Source organism: Nerophis ophidion, linkage group LG08 (assembly GCF_033978795.1).
Source record: "Nerophis ophidion isolate RoL-2023_Sa linkage group LG08, RoL_Noph_v1.0, whole genome shotgun sequence".
Lineage (NCBI taxonomy): Eukaryota > Metazoa > Chordata > Actinopteri > Syngnathiformes > Syngnathidae > Nerophis > Nerophis ophidion.
In genome coordinates, this window is record NC_084618.1 from 5,032,668 (window position 1) to 5,050,167 (window position 17,500).

Consider the following 17,500-nt stretch of genomic DNA (forward strand, 5'->3'; position numbering starts at 1 on the left):
CAGCAAAAGGGGCCTTTGGTGGCACATAATACAAACCCCGTTTCCATATGAGTTGGGAAATTGTGTTTGAGATAAATATAAACAGAATACAATGATTTGCAAATCATTTTCAACCCATATTCAGTTGAATGCACTACAAAGACAACATATTTGATGTTCAAACTCATAAACTTCATTCTTTTTTTGCAAATAATTAATTTAGAATTTCATGGCTGCAAAATGTGCCAAAGTAGTTGGGAAAGGGCATGTTCACCACTGTGTTACATCACCTTTTCTTTCAACAACACTCAATAAACGTTTGGGAACTGAGGAAACTGATTGTTGAAGCTTTGAAAGTGGAATTCTTTCCCATTCTTGTTTTATGTAGAGCTTCAGACGTTCAACAGTCCGGGGTCTCCGCTGTCATATTTTACGCTTCATAATGCGCCACACATTTTCGATGGGAGACAGGTCTGGACTGCAGGCGGGCAAGGAAAGTACCCGCACTCTTTTTTTCACGAAGCCACGCTGTTGTAACACGTGCTGAATGTGGCTTGGCATTGCCTTGCTGAAATAAGCAGGGGCGTCCATGAAAAAGATAGCGCTTAGATGTTGTTCCAAAAGCGGTATGTACCTTTCAGCATTAATGGTGCTTTCACAGATGTGTAAGTTACCCATGCCTTGGGCACTAATGCACCCCCATACCATCACACATGCTGGCTTTTCAACTTTGCGTCGATAACAGTCTGGATGGTTCGCTTCCCCTTTGGTCCGGATGACACGATGACGAATATTTCCCCAAAAAATTTGAAATGTGGACTCGTCAGACCACAGAACACTTTTCCACTTTGCATCAATCCATCTTAGATGATCTCGGGCCCAGAGAAGCTGGCGGCATTTCTGGATGTTGTTGATAAATGGCTTTCGCTTTGCATAGTAGAGCTTTAACTTGCACTTACAGATGTAGCGACCAACTTTATTTAGTGACAGTGGTTTTCTGAAGTGTTCCTGAGCTCACGTGGTGATATCCTTTAGGGATTTATGTCGGTTTTAGATACAGTGCCGTCTGAGGGATCGAAAGTTACGGTCATTCAATGTTGGTTTCTGGCCATGCCGCTTACGTGGAGTGATTTCTCCAGATTCTCTGAAACTTTTGATGATATTATGGAGCGTAGATGTGGAAATCCCTAAATTTCTTACAATTGCACTTTGAGAAACATTGTTCTTAAACTGTTTGACTATTTGCTCACGCAGGGTCTCGGAAAACTGGCGTGCACAAGCGATCCCTCAGAAAGCTGGCGTGCACATCACTTGTGCACGCCAGCTTTCCGAGACTCTTATTTTGTTAGCGCAGGCAGCATGAAGCAGGGCTTTTATTGTGAAGATAGGAAATGTGCAGTCGGCCTTTAGAGTTTTGACGGAAGGGACGGCGCGAAAGTCTGTTGAAATAAAAAGTGTTTCTCGCCTTCCTCTCTGTCATTTTTTCATAATAATGAACTGGCAGCAGCCAGCGTCATCTCACAAGACCCTCGGGTGCCGTGAATGTCAATCAAGCAAGCTACGGAATTTGCCGCCAATGTTTTTCTTGTAAAGTGTATGGAAGCTGGATGAATTAGATGTCAAAAAACCAACCACTTTCATGTGGTATTGTACAGAAAGGACCACTTTTTTTCTCCTCCATTTGAAAATGTGGGCGTTATCATCATTACTGTCTGATTCCAATCAATGCAAGTCATCAGAATCAGGTAATACACCAACTTATATTCTTGTCTTTGTGAAAGAAAGACATCTATATGTGTTACACATGCTTGTATTATCATTAAACACATTTAACTTGTTTACAAAAATGTCTCTTTCATAAATAAATAAATATAAATGATATATATAAATGAGGTAGATCCCCTCGAGTTGGTCAATTGAAAAGTAGCTCGCCTGCAGAAAAAGTGTGGGCACCCCTGCACTAGACCACTGAGTAGGACGCCTATCATGCCACAAATGATCTTACAGGCCGTGTAACCAGATCTTCAAGCACACACACAAAAAAAAAAGCATTACCTCGAGTTGCTCGTCCAGCAGCAGGCGCATCACCATCTTACGTATGCGCTGCACCTCCACAGGCACGCTGAGCAGCGTAAATAAGTTGTAGAAGACCATAACCTGCAGGTAGGTCAGCACCGAGTAGCGTGCATGCCATGACTTGCTGCCTGCCATCTAGAACCACACACAGGGACAAGTCTTGATTACTACTTGCATGGAGCACCTGTATCTGATCATACTGCATGGTCACCTCTAAATGTCATAAGGAGCATGTTAGAATGTTCCGGCATGACGCACGAGGCTGTCTTCAAGCTGCTGTGTGATGCATAATTCAGACGCTTATCTAACGGAATGCCTACACAGATTTTAAATGCGTTTGACTCCATACATGATGTCAGTGTGTGTGTGACATTGAACACACCCGTTTCCATATGAGTTGGGAAATTGTGTTGGATGTAAATATAAACGGAATACATCCATCCATTTCCTTCCGCTTATTCCCTTTTGGGGTCGCGGGGGGCGCTGGCGCCTATCTCAGCTACAATCGGGCGGAAGGCGGGGTACACCCTGGACAAGTCGCCACCTCATCGCAGGGCCAACACAGATAGACAGACAACATTCACACTCACATTCACACACTAGGGCCAATTTAGTGTTGCCAATCATCCATCCATTTTCTACCGCTTATTCCCTTTTGGGGTCGCGGAGGGCGCTGGCGCCTATCTCAGCTACAATCGGGCGGAAGGCGGGGTACACCCTGGACAAGTCGCCACCTCATCGCAGGGCCAACACAGATAGACAGACAACATTCACACACTAGGGCCAATTTAGTGTTGCCAATCATCCATCCATCCATCATCTTCCGCTTAACCGAGGTCGGGTCGCGGGGGCAACAGCCTAAGCAGGGAAGCCCAGACTTCCCTCTCCCCAGCCACTTCGTCTAGCTCTTCCCGGGGGATCCCGAGGCGTTCCCAGGCCAGCCGGGAGACATAGTCTTCCCAACGTGTCCTGGGTCTTCCCCGTGGCCTCCTACCGGTTGGACGTGCCCTAAACACCTCCCTAGGGAGGCGTTCGGGTGGCATCCTGACCAGATGCCGGAACCACCTCATCTGGCTCCTCTCCATGTGGAGGAGCAGCGGCTTTACTTTGAGTTCCTCCTGGATGGCAGAGCTTCTCACCCTATCTCTAAGGGAGAGACCTGGAAACTCATTTGGGCCGCTTGTACCCGTGATCTTATCCTTTCGGTCATGACCCAAAGCTCATGACCATAGGTGATGAGCTTTGCAGATGATGTGGTCCTGATGGCTTCATCTGACCGGGATCTTCAGCTCTCGCTGGATCGGTTCGCAGCCGAGTGTGAAGCGGCCGGAATGAGAAACAGCACCTCCAAGTCCGAGTCCATGGTTCTCGCCCGGAAAAGGGTGGAGTGCCATCTCCGGGTTGGGGGAGGAGACCCTGCCCCAAGTGGAGGAGTTCAAGTGCCTAGGAGTCTTGTTCACGAGCGTGGGAAGAGTGGATCGTGAGATCGACAGGCGGATCGGTGCGGCGTCTTCAGTAATGCGGACGTTGTACCGATCCGTTGTGGTGAAGAAGGAGCTGAGCCGGAAGGCAAAGCTCTCAATTTACCGGTCGATCTACGTTCCCATCCTCACCTATGGTCATGAGCTTTGGGTCATGACCGAAAGGATAAGATCACGGGTGTTGCCAATCAATGATTTGCAAATCATTTTCAACCCATATTCAGTTGAATATGCTACAAAGACAAGATATTTGATGTTCAAACTCAAACTTAATTTTTTTCCCCCCAAATGATAATTAACATAGAATTTCATGGCTGCAACACGTGCCAAAGTGCTAAAATATATTCAGGATTTGTCACGGATACAAAGGATTCTGGGTATCTGTTGTGTTGCGTAGTGGGTAGAGCGGCCTTTTTTTTTTTCTTTTTCTTCTTTGTCATGAAAAAGGGACGTTTTTGTCATGAAAAAGGGAGTTTTATGTGGTGGGTGCACTATTTGTAGGAGTATATTGTGTTTTTTATGTTGATTTAATTAAAAAAAAAAAGTTTTTATTTATTTTTTTTAATAAAAAATTCTTCTGCGGCCCGTTACCACTGATGTAGACCACAAGATAGTGTTTTACATCTGGAAAAAAAATCATAATATGCCCCCTTTAATGCGCCTTATAATCCGGTGCACTTTTTGTATGAAAAATGACCTGAAAAGACCCGCTCATCGGAGTGAAGTGAAGTGATCTATATTTATATAGCGCTTTTCTCTGGTGACTCAAAGTGCTTTACATAGTGAAACTCAATATCTAAGTTACATTTAAACCAGTGTGGGTGGCACTGGGAGCAGGTGGGTAAAGTGTCTTGCCCAAGGACACAACGGCAGTGACTAGGGTGGCGGAAGTGGGAATCGAACCTGCAACCCCCAAGTTGCTGGCACGGCCACTCTACCAACCGAGCTACGGTCCGAAAAATACTGTACTTACGAGCACCTTGAAAATGAAGTTACTGTACTCCTCTGTGGAAATTATGAATGCCTCTTCAATTACAGCTGACAGGCTGCCTTTCAATCACGTCCGGATTGTTTTATTCCAAATATTGACCGTGTAAAGGCAAAAATAATAATAGGGAGTGTATGTGCGAGTGTGACCTCTTCCAGAGCTGCCAGGACAAGAGCGATGTGCTGAGGATAGAGCAGGCCCTGGGACATCAGAGAGAGGCACGTGCGAGCGTCCTGCTTCATCTCATCATAACTCTCATCAATCTCCACCGGGGCAATCTGCAGGGAGAGAGAGAGAGAGAGAGAGAGAGAGAGAGGTGAAGAAAGAAAAGGTAGGACGACAGCAGCTTTGCAGCGTTTTGACTAAATGAAAAGAGAAATGGAGTTTAAGGGCCAAGTAAGATGGAGAGGCTAATAATGCTGCATCGGGACCCACCGTGTGTGTGTGTGTGTGTGTGTGTGTGTGTGTGTGTGTGTGTGTGTGTGTGTGTGGTTACTTTGAAGAGCAGAGGCAGCAGTTGAAGCTGCTGCTGAACCGGCGTGGTGAAAGTTCGCCCGGCGCTGGCCATCAACCATTTTAAGACTGAAAAAAATAATAATAAATAAATAAATAAAAACGTGCACATAAATAAGGCAACGCAATGAAAAGCAATAAATAATCACGACAACGATGACATTACCGTGTGGGTCTTTGGCGGCAGCAGCACAGTATTTATCGCCATTGGACTATTTATCATAGTCCAATGGTGAGTTAGTGCTGCAAGGCGGTATAACTCGGTTGGTAGAGTGGTGTTTTATTTGGCACATAATGGAATAAGTGGAACCAGTAGATGGCAGTCAAACATAAGAGATACGTGTAGACTATGGACTAGACTCTCACTATAATGTTAGATCCACTATTGACTGGACTCTCACTATTATAATTATGTTAGACCCACTATGGAGTGGACTCTCACTATTATGTTAGATCCACTATGGACTGGACTCTCACTATTATATTAGATCCACTATGGACTGGACTCTCACTATTATGTTAGATCCACTATGGACTGGACTCTCACTATTATGTTAGACCCACTATGGACTGGACTCTCACTATTATGTTAGATCCACTATGGACTGGACGCTCATTATTATGGTAGATCCACTATGGACTGGACTCTCACTATTATGTTAGATCCACTATGGACTGGACTCTCACTATTATGTTGGATCCACTATGGACTGGACTCTCACTATTATGTTACATCCACTATGGACTGGACTCTCACTATCATGTTAGATCCACTATGGACTGGACTCTCACTATTATAATTATGTTGGACCCACTATGGACTGGACTCTCACTATTATGTTAGATCCACTATGGACTGGACTCTCATTATTATGTTAGATCCACTATGGACTGGACTCTCACTATTATGATTATGTTAGACCCACTATGGACTGGACTCTCACTATTATGGTAGATCCACTATGGACTGGACTCTCACTATTATGTTAGATCCACTTTGGACTGGACTCTCACTATTATGTTGGATCCAGTATGGACTGGACTCTCACTATTATGTTAGATCCACTATGGACTGGACTCTCACTATTATGTTACATCCACTATGGACTGGACTCTCACTATCATGTTAGATCCACTATGGACTGGACTCTCACTATTATAATTATGTTAGATCCACTATGGACTGGACTCTCACTATTATAATTATGTTAGACCCACTATGGACTGGACTCTCACTATTATGTTAGATCCACTATGGACTGGACTCTCATTATTATGTTAGATCCACTATGGACTGGACTCTCACTATTATGATTATGTTAGACCCACTATGGACTGGACTCTCACTATTATGGTAGATCCACTATGGACTGGACTCTCACTATTATGTTAGATCCACTATGGACTGGACTCTCACTATTATGTTGGATCCACTATGGACTGGACTCTCACTATTATGTTAGATCCACTATGGACTGGACTCTCACTATTATGTTACATCCACTATGGACTGGACTCTCACTATCATGTTAGATCCACTATGGACTGGACTCTCACTATTATAATTATGTTAGACCCACTATGGACTGGACTCTCACTATTATGTTAGATCCACTATGGACTGGACTCTCATTATTATGTTAGATCCACTATGGACTGGACTCTCACTATTATGTTAGATCGACTATGGACTGGACTCTCACTTATATGTTAGATCCACTATGGACTGGACTCTCACTATTATGTGAGATCCACTATGGACTGGACTCTCACTTATATGTTAGATCCACTATGGACTGGACTCTCACTATTATGTTAGACCCACTATGGACTGGACTCTCACAATTATGTTAGATCGACTATGGACTGGACTCTCACTATTATGTTAGATCGACTATGGACTGGACTCTCACTATTATGTTAGATCCACTATGGACTGCACTCTCACTTATATGTTAGATCCACTATGGACTGGACTCTCACTATTATGTTAGACCCACTATGGACTGGACTCTCACTATTATGTTAGATCCACTATGGACTGGACTCTATTATGTTAGATCAACTATGGACTGGACTCTCACTATTATGTTAGATCCACTATGGACTGGACTCTCACTATTTGGTTAGATCCACTATGGACTGGACTCTCACTATTTGGTTAGATCCACTATGGACTGGACTCTCACTATTATGTTAGACCCACTATGGACTGGACTCTCACTATTATGTTAGATCCACTATGGACTGGACTCTCACTATTATGTTAGATCCACTATGGACTGGACTCTCACTATTATGTTAGATCCACTATGGACTGGAGTCTCACTATTATAATTATGTTAGACCCACTATGGACTGGACTCTCACTATTATAATTATGTTAGACCCACTATGGACTGGACTCTCACTATTATGTTAGATCTACTATGGACTGGACTCTCACTATTATGGTAAATCCATTATGGACTGGACTCTCACTATTATGTTAAATCCACTATGGACTGGACTCTCACTATTATGTTAGATCCACTATGGACTGGACTCTCACTATTATAATTATGTTAGACCCACTATGGACTGGACTCTCACTATTATGTTAGATCCACTATGGACTGGACTCTCATTATTATGGTAGATCCACCATGGACTGGACTCTCACTATTATGTTAGATCCACTATGGACTGGACTCTCACTATTATGTTAGATCCACTATGGACTGGACTCTCATTATTATGGTAGATCCACTATGGACTGGACTCTCACTATTATGTTAAATCCACTATGGAATGGACTCTCACTATTATGTTAGACCCACTATGGACTGAACTCTCACTATTATGTTAGATCCACTATGGACTGGACTCTCACTATTATTATTATGTTAGACCCACTATGGACTGGACTCTCACTATTATAATTATGTTAGACCCACTATGGACTGGACTCTCACTATTATAATTATGTTAGACCCACTATGGACTGGACTCTCACTATTATGTTAGATCCACTATGGACTGGACTCTCACTATTATAATTATGTTAGACCCACTATGGACTGGACTCTCACTATTATGTTAGACCCACTATGGACTGGACTCTCACTATTATGTTAGATCCACTATGGACTGGACTCTCACTATTATAATTATGTTAGACCCACTATGGACTGGACTCTCACTATTATGTTAGACCCACTATGGACTGGACTCTCACTATTATGTTAGATCCACTATGGACTGGACTCTCACTATTATGTTAGATCCACTATGGACTGGACTCTCACTATTATGTTAAATCCACTATAGACTGGACTCTCACTATTATGTTAGATCCACTATGGACCGGACTCTCACTATAATGTTAGATCCACTATGGACTGGACTCTCACTATTATAATTATGTTAGACCCACTATGGACTGGACTCTCACTATTATGTTAGATCCACTATGGACTGGACTCTCACTATTATAATTATGTTAGACCCACTATGGACTGGACTCTCACTATTATGTTGGATCCACTATGGACTGGACTCCCACCATTATGATAGATCCACTATGGACTGGACTCTCACTATTATGTTAGACCCACTATGGACTGGACTCTCACTATTATGTTAGATCCACTATGGACTGGACTCTCACTATTATAATTATGTTAGACCCACTATGGACTGGACTCTCACTATTATGTTAGACCCACTGTGGACTGGACTCACTATTATGTTAGATCCACTATGGACTGGACTCTCACTATTATGTTAGATCCACTATGGACTGGACTCTCACTATTATGTTAAATCCACTATAGACTGGACTCTCACTATTATGTTAGATCCACTATGGACCGGACTCTCACTATAATGTTAGATCCACTATGGACTGGACTCTCACTATTATAATTATGTTAGACCCACTATGGACTGGACTCTCACTATTATGTTAGATCCACTATGGACTGGACTCTCACTATTATGTTAGATCCACTATGGACTGGACTCTCACTATTATGTTAGACCCACTATGGACTGGACTCTCACTATTATGTTAGATCCACTATGGACTAGCGGGGAGTGCCCACATATGCAGTCCTCTCCAAGGTTTCTCATAGTCATTGTCACCGACGTCCCACTGGGGTGAGTTTTTCCTTGCCCTTATGTGGGCTCTGTACCTCGGATGTCGTTGTGGCTTGTGCAGCCCTTTGAGACACTTGTGATTTAAGGCTATATAAATAAACATTGACTGATTGAATACTGTATTTTCCCACTATAAGGCACACACATAAAATTCCTTTTCCCCCCCTCAAAACTCAACAGTGCACCTTATAAACCGGTGTGCCTAATGTACGGAATAATTCTGGTTGTGCATACCAACTTCGAAGCTATTTTATTTTGCACATAATGTAAATGATAAGTGTAACCAGTAGATGGCAGTCAAACATAAGAGATACGTGTAGACCGCACTATGATGGCGATATGACTCAAGTAAACAGCACCAACATTTTATTGGGGTTAAATCAACAAAAATGATTCCCGGGCGTGGCCACCACTGCTGCTCACCGCTCCCCTTCACCTCCCAGGGGGTGATCAAGGGTGATGGGTCAAATGCAGAGAATAATTTCACCACACCTAGGGCGGTATAGCTCGGTGGGTAGAGTGGCCGTGCCAGCAACTTGAGGGTTGCAGGTTCGATTCCCGCTTCCGCCATCCTAGTCACTGCCGTTGTGTCCTTGGGCAAGACACTTTACCCACCTGCTCCCAGTGCCACCCACACTGGTTTAAATGTAACGTAGATATTGGGTGTCACTATGTAAAGCGCTTTGAGTCACTAGAGAAAAGCGCTATATAAATGTAATTCACTTCACAATTCACATTTGCTATCAACAATTGAGATAATGAAGGGACTTTAACACACTTTTTTTTTCTGCGGGTTCACCTTTTTTCAGTGAACATATTTTTAAATTCAAGTACCCCCTAATCCAGGTGTCGGGAACCTTTTGGGCTGAGAGAGCCATGAAAGCCAAATATTTAAAAATGTATTTCCCTAAGAGCCATATAATATTTTTTTTAACACTGAACACAACTAAACGCGTGCATTTTTAAGTAAGACCAACATTTCTAGAGTATAATAGGTATCTTATTCTTTGTAATAACATTGTTATTCTGAAGTTAACTGTGGTGGGGGGCGTGGCCTGGGGGCCTGCAGCAAACTTGGGTGTCCCAGGACCGGCCTTGAAATCAGCGACAGGTGCGTAGATGGCCCAGCTGGGCCTTGTTATCTAATCACCTGTCGCTCTGTTATAAGCAGCAGCCAGGAGGAGAGACGGGGTGGAGGCTGGAGCCAGAGCGCGAGCGAGAGAGAAAATTACAATTGCTGGAAAGCAACTGAGAGACTTATTGAAAAATAAAACAATAATGTAACCCTGAAAAGGGCTCTCATGTCGGTGCTTGGTGGTCTGAAGAACCCCCAGGAGGGCAAGCCCCGCACTAACCAATAATAAATAAATTACTACTTACCATTAACGCAACTTTGTGAACATAAAAAAGCATGAGAATGTTTTATATTTTGAACGTTATTTTTAACAAGTGGAATTATTCATTACTTATCGTGTCAAGCGATATCAGCTCAGATTTACCCGAGAGCCAGATGCAGTCATCAAAAGAGCCACATCTGGCTCAAGAGCCATAGGTTCCCTACCCCTGCCCTAATCCATGGGTGTCAAACTCGGCCCGCCGTTTAACTTCATTTGGCCCTTGAGGCAATATCAAATTAACATTAGCATAACGCAGCATTCACCGCTAATACTCATACTTGCCAACCCTCCCGATTTTCCCCAGTAGACTCCCGAAATTTAGTGCCCTTCCCGAAAATCTCCATGGGCAACCATTCTCCCGATTTCCACCCGAACAACAATATCGTCCTCTACAACATGTCGTCACGTCCTCTTTTCCTCCATATAAACAGCGAGCTGGCCAAGTCACGTAATATATGCGGCTTTCACACACTCATATGCGAATGCCATGCATACTTGGTCAGCAGCCATACAGGTCACACTGAGGGTGGGCGTATAAACAACTTTAATATTGTTATAAATATGCGCCACAACGTGAACCCACACCAAACAAGAATGACAAAACACATTTCGGGAGCACACCCGCACCGTAACACAACATGAACAAATACCCAGAACCCCCTTGCAGCACTAACTCTACCGGAACGCTACAATATACAACCAAACCCCGCCCACCTCATTTTTATTTTATTTTCGAATTTATTAGCCTGTGGAAAAAGTTAATGTTGATATTTACTTTAGAAGGCCGCAAATAGAAAATAGTTTTTTAATGTTTTTGATTACATTTGATTTAATATACCACTGATGTTTTTTCGAAAGTTGATTTTGTACTATTATGTTATATAAGCTCTGCCTGTTCTATGGGAGGAAGCCCGAGTACCCGGAGGGAACCCACGCACTCATGGGGAGAACATGCAAACTCCACACAAAGATCCCGAGCCCGGGATTGAACCCAGGATTACTAGTTTTATATTTTATTTATTTTTATTATTACTATTTATTTTACACTGTGGCACTTTGAGGTTGTTTGCGCAACGTAAAGTGCTTTTTACAAATAAAATCTATTATTATTATTATTATTATTATTATTACTCAGGACCTTCGTATTGTGAGGCAGATGCACTAACCCCTTTTCCACCGTGCTGCCCTATTTAAGCCTGGCTTGTTCAATATTCAATGCAAAACTTGTTTGGGTCCCTATTAAAAGGTTAATAGGGGCGGCGTGGCGCAGTGGGAGAGTGGCCGTGCGCAACCCGAGGGTCCCTGGTTCAAATCCCACCTAGTACCAACCTCGCCACGTCCGTTGTGTCCTGAGCAAGACACTTCACCCTTGCTCCTGATGGGTGCTGGTTGGCGCCTTGCATGGCAGCTCCCTCCATCAGTGTGTGAATGTGTGTGTGAATGGGTGAATGTGGAAGTAGTGTCAAAGCGCTTTGAGTACCTTGAAGGTAGAAAAGCGCTATACAAGTACAACCCATTTATCATTTATTTATTTAATTTGTTCAGCTTTGTTCAGTTTTCAATTTTGGCCCACTCTGTATTTGAGTTTGACACCCCTGGCCTAATCAGACCAAATCATTTTTGGTTGAAAAAAAAGAGATAAAGAAGTAAAATGCAGCACTATGTCAACAGTTTCTGATTTATATGTAACAGGTTTTTGTTCAGAGGGAACCTTGGTTTAAGGGTTGAATAAAAATATGCTTCGATAAAGGAATGATTCATTCGGCCATTTTGTGCCTGCAGCTTATTCATTTTGGACAGGCTAATCGCTCTCTACTTTGTGCTTTTGAAGTGTTTTCAGCCTTTTTACAGCATTTTCCTAGTTTGGCCCGCTCGATACGAGTCCAAAGAAAGCAATGAACAATCGATTTGAAACATTTAAAGGGGAACATTATCACCAAACCTATGCAAGCGTCAATATATACCTTGATGTTGCAGAAAAACGACCATGTATTTTGGCAAATTAAACGCCTTTCTGTTTATCGCTCTTTTTTTTAGCGATGACGTCAAAACGTGACGTCACCGAGGTAACACACCCGCCATATTCATTTTCACACTACAAACACCAGGTCTCAGCTCTGTTATTTTCCGTTTTTTCGACTATTTTTTTGGAACCTTGGAGACATCATGCCTCGTGGGTGTGTTGTCGGAGGGTGTAACAACACTAACAGGGAGGGATTCAAGTTGCACCACTGGCACGAAATCTGCTGCCAGACCCCCATTGAATGTACCAAAATGTCTCCACATTTTACCGGCGATGCTAAGACAGACATGGCACAGAGATGTATGGATAACCTGCAGATGCATTTGCAACGATAAAGTCAACGAAATCACAAAGGTGAGTTTTGTTGATGTTGTTGACTTATGTGCTAATCAGACATATTTGGTCGCGGCGTGACTGCCAGCTAATCGAGGCTAACATGCTATGGTAATCGATGCTATTCACGCTAGCTGTATGTACATTTGAAATTAGATACCCACATTTAATGCGAAACAAACACTTACCAATCGACGGATTTAAGTTGCTCCAGTGTCACAAGATGCGAAAGTCCCGATCGTTTGGTCCGCACATTTTACCGGCGATGCTAATAAGGCAGCCATGCTATGGGCCACTTCATTGGGTACACCCACGCTATGGCCGAATAGCGTCAATAGCTTCAATTTCTTCTTCTCTATCTGCCTCCATACTCCGACCATCTGTTTCAATACATGCGTAATCTGTTGAATCGCTTAAGCCGCTGAAATCCGAGTCTGAATCCGAGCTAATGTCGCTATATCTTGCTGTGGTAACCGCCATGTTGTTTGTATTGGCAGCACTGTATGACTCACAGGGAAATGGACAGTCGCATCGCAAATAGTGAAAATCAAGAAAATTTAAAGCTTTTTTTAGGGATATTCCGGGAGGTGTAACATTTTGAAAAAAACTTTGAAAAATAAAACAAGCCACTGGGAACTGATTTTTATTGTTTTTAACCCTTTTGAAATTGTGATAATGTTCCCCTTTAAGCATACAGAGTTGTCGACACTGCCTTCTCCTCCCCGCTGCATAAAAAGAAGATTAACCGACAAGGTAAAGTGGATTTTATTTTTTTATTGCCCATGATTGAGGGGACCTGGCTATTAAAGTTAGGAGCTGTGTTATTTCAACTTGAATGCACTACACAGTGCAACTACAAATGAGGCAATTTTTTTTTTTTTACTTTTTTAGATGACCATAGTAACTAATTAGATGACCTTAGTAACTAATTAGATGACCATAGTAACCAATTAGATGACCATAGTAACCAATTAGATGACCATAGTTACTAATTAGATGACCATAGTAACTAATTAAATGACCATAGTAACTCATTAAATGACCATAGTAACTCAGATGACCATAGTAACTAATTAGATGACCATAGTAACTAATTAGATGACCATAGTAACTCATTAGATGACCATAGTAACTAATTAAATGACCATAGTAACTCATTAGATGACCATAGTAACTAATTAAATGACCATAGTAACTCATTAAATGACCATAGTAACTCATTAGATGACCATAGTAACTAATTAGATGACCATAGTAACTAATTAGATGACCATAGTAACTAATTAGATGACCATAGTAACTAATTAGATGACCATAGTAACTAATTAGATGACCATAGTAACTCATTAGATGATCATAGTAACTAATTAGATGACCATAGTAACTAATTAGATGACCATAGTAACTAATTAGATGACCATAGTAACTAATTAGATGACCATAGTAACTAATTGGATGACCATAGTAACTAAGTGTTTGTCGATCAGAGTGAGGAACTTGTGGCCGATGTTGGTTGAGACATTTTTGCTGAATGGCAGATTGTACCAGATTGATGTTTGTTTCGTTTTCTGCTCTTTTTTGGTATGTTTCCTGGAGTGGGTTCATAGGTGAGGGAGAAGTTGTATCCGCTTTCATCAAGTGCTTGATGAAAGCGGATACAACTTCACCCTCACACTTCCCCAAAGGCAACACCCTAAGAAAAATATTCAACAAGAACAACATTAAATTGAGCTACAGCTGTATGAATAACATGCAACAAATCATTTCAAACCACAACAAAGCAATTGCAAAAGGACTGCCCACCCCCAGACTAAACGACTCCGAAACCAATAAGGAATGTAACTGTCGCAAGAAACCTGATTGCCCTCTCAACGGAGGGTGCTTACAGACATCAGTCGTTTACCAAGCAAAGGTAACACGCAAGGACATTAACACATCCGACACGTACGTAGGATTAACCGAAGGAGCGTTCAAATCAAGATGCAATAATCACAACGCCTCCTTTAGAAACCAGACTTTGCGGAATTCTACAGAACTCAGCAAACACATTTGGAACCTCAAAGACAATAATGTTGAATATTCAATAACATGGCAAATTCTTGCATCCAGCACACCTTACAACAGTGGTAATAAAAGATGCAACCTATGCTTAAAAGACAAACTGTTTATTATATATCATCCAGACCTTTCATCCCTCAACAAGCGCAGTGAAATCATTTCGACATGCCGCCACAGACGGAAACACCTCCTAGGTAACACATGAGCCAATCACCACGCCCCTACAGCTGCCTGTACCCACCCACTCTGTGCCCTATATAAACCATTGTATGTGAATGCTTCCATTAAAATCTCCTGATGATTGAGGGAACCCCTCATGAAACAGATCTGTAGAGATGAAGTAGTCTTGTGATTTTTCCCACACCTACATATTGCGCTCTACCACGGTATCGAGCACTATTCTCTGGATAATCCAATCAAGATATATATATATATATATATATATATATATATATATATATATATATATATATATATATATATATATATATATATATATATATATATTAAAAAAAGGGTATTTCTGTCCGTCATACATTTTTTTTCCTTTTACGGAAGGTTTTTTGCAGAGAAAAAATGATGAAAAAAACACTTAATTGAACGGTTTAAAAGAAGAGAAAACTTTTGAAACATAGTTTATCTTCAATTTCGACTCTTTAAAATTCAAAATTCAACCGAAAAAAAATGAATAGAAAAACTAGCTAATTCGAATCTTTTTGACAAAAATAAAAAAAGAATTTATGGAACATCATTGGTAATTTTTCATGATTAAAGTTAATTTTAGAATTTGATGACATGTTTTAAATAGGTTAAAATCCAATCTGCACTTTGTTAGAATATATAACAAATTGGACCAAGTTATATTTCCAACAAAGACAAATCATTATTTCTTCTAGATTTTCCAGAACAACATTTTTTTGAAATTTCAAAAGACTTTGAAATAAGATTTAAATTTGATTCTACAGTTTCTAGATTTGCCAGAATATTTCTTTTGAATTTTAATCATAATAAGTTTGAAGAAATATTTCACAAATATTTTTCGGCGAAAAAACAGAAGGTAAAATGAAGAATTAAATTAAAATGTGTTTATTATTCTTTACAATAATAAAAAATAAAAAAATTACTTGAACATTGATTTAAATTGTCAGGAAAGAAGAGGAAGGAATTTAAAAGGTATATGAAAATATATTAAAATCCTAAAATCATTTTTAAGGTTGTATTTTTTCTCTAAAATTGTCTTTCTGAAAGTTATAAGAAGCAACGTAAAAAAATAAATGATTTTATTTAAACAAGTAAAGACCAAGTCTTTCAAATATTTTCTTGGATTTTCAAATTCTATTTGAGTTTTGTCTCTCTTAGAATTAAAAATGTTGAGCAAAGTGAGACCAGCTTCCTAGTAAATAAATAACATTTAAAAATTAAAGCTGCAAGCAGCGTTGGTCGGGTCCGCCTTCGGCCGCTGCCGCCGCTACTCAAGCCCTGGTCTAAGTCAGACCTACAAAGAGGTTTTTATTTTATGTCTCTACGACATTTCTAACTGAAGTTACATGCAGTTTTGTCTGGGTTTTTTCCAAGGGGGCGCTAAGCGCAATTTAGATTTTTGGGGTTTGGTTTTTTTATTAGACGGCAGTTTTTGCCAGTCCTGATATGTGTGCAAAATTTGGTGAGTTTTGAAGCATGTTAAGGGGGTGAAATTACAGATCGGCAATTCTGGATGTTGTTGATAAATGGCTTTTGCTTTGCATAGTAGAGCTTTAACTTGCACTTTGAGGCATTTTAAGGGGGTCAAATTACAGTTTAAAGAGGCAAAAAAGACATTTTTTAGGAAATTTTGCGCAGGGGTTCTTTGAAGGCGCGTAAAATCAAAACCTAATAACATTTAAAAAATAGAGGCAGCTCACTGGTAAGTGCTGCTATTTGAGCTATTTTTAGAACAGGCCAGCGGGCGACTCATCTGGTCCTTACGGGCTACCTGGTGTTGGTGACCCCTGCTCTAGATGATTATGACCCAAAAGGAGGCCAACAAAGCAATGTGGTCTATTTTTAAAGTGAGCACGATTAGTTAACTCCTGCAGACCGCAGAACTTTAAAGCGAAAACTCGCCACTTTCTCCCGTACGCCTGCGACTCCTTTCAGGAAAGGTTCACACCTGACTACCTTTTTTAAGCAAAGGAAGCTCCTTATTGTCTACGTCACAACGTTTGTAAGCACAAGCATCGGCGTTTCTGACCCGTTTTGAGCAGCTTGACAGCCTGGGTGTGCTCGTCCTCCGTCTCCGGGGTGTTCTCCTCGTGCACGTGGGTCCGGATCTCCGCCTCTGACGTGAGGGGCTTGAGCCGCTCTAGGACCCGAGTGACGAAGTCTGCCACGTGGGGGGAGGAGGTGGGCTGCGTGTGGGGGAGGGCCACGTCCATCATGAAGATATAGGTCAGCACACTGGAGGGAGGGACAGTAGAATAATTAAAGAGTCAAATAATACATCAATCAATCAATCAATCAAGCAGTTGAGACT

At 41.5% G+C, this 17,500-nt stretch overlaps 1 pseudogene; it reads right to left on the reverse strand.

The window, feature by feature from the left end:
* LOC133557227 (proteasome activator complex subunit 4B-like) overlaps window positions 1-17,500 on the reverse strand; it is a 199,170-nt pseudogene that overhangs the window by 12,463 nt on the left and 169,207 nt on the right.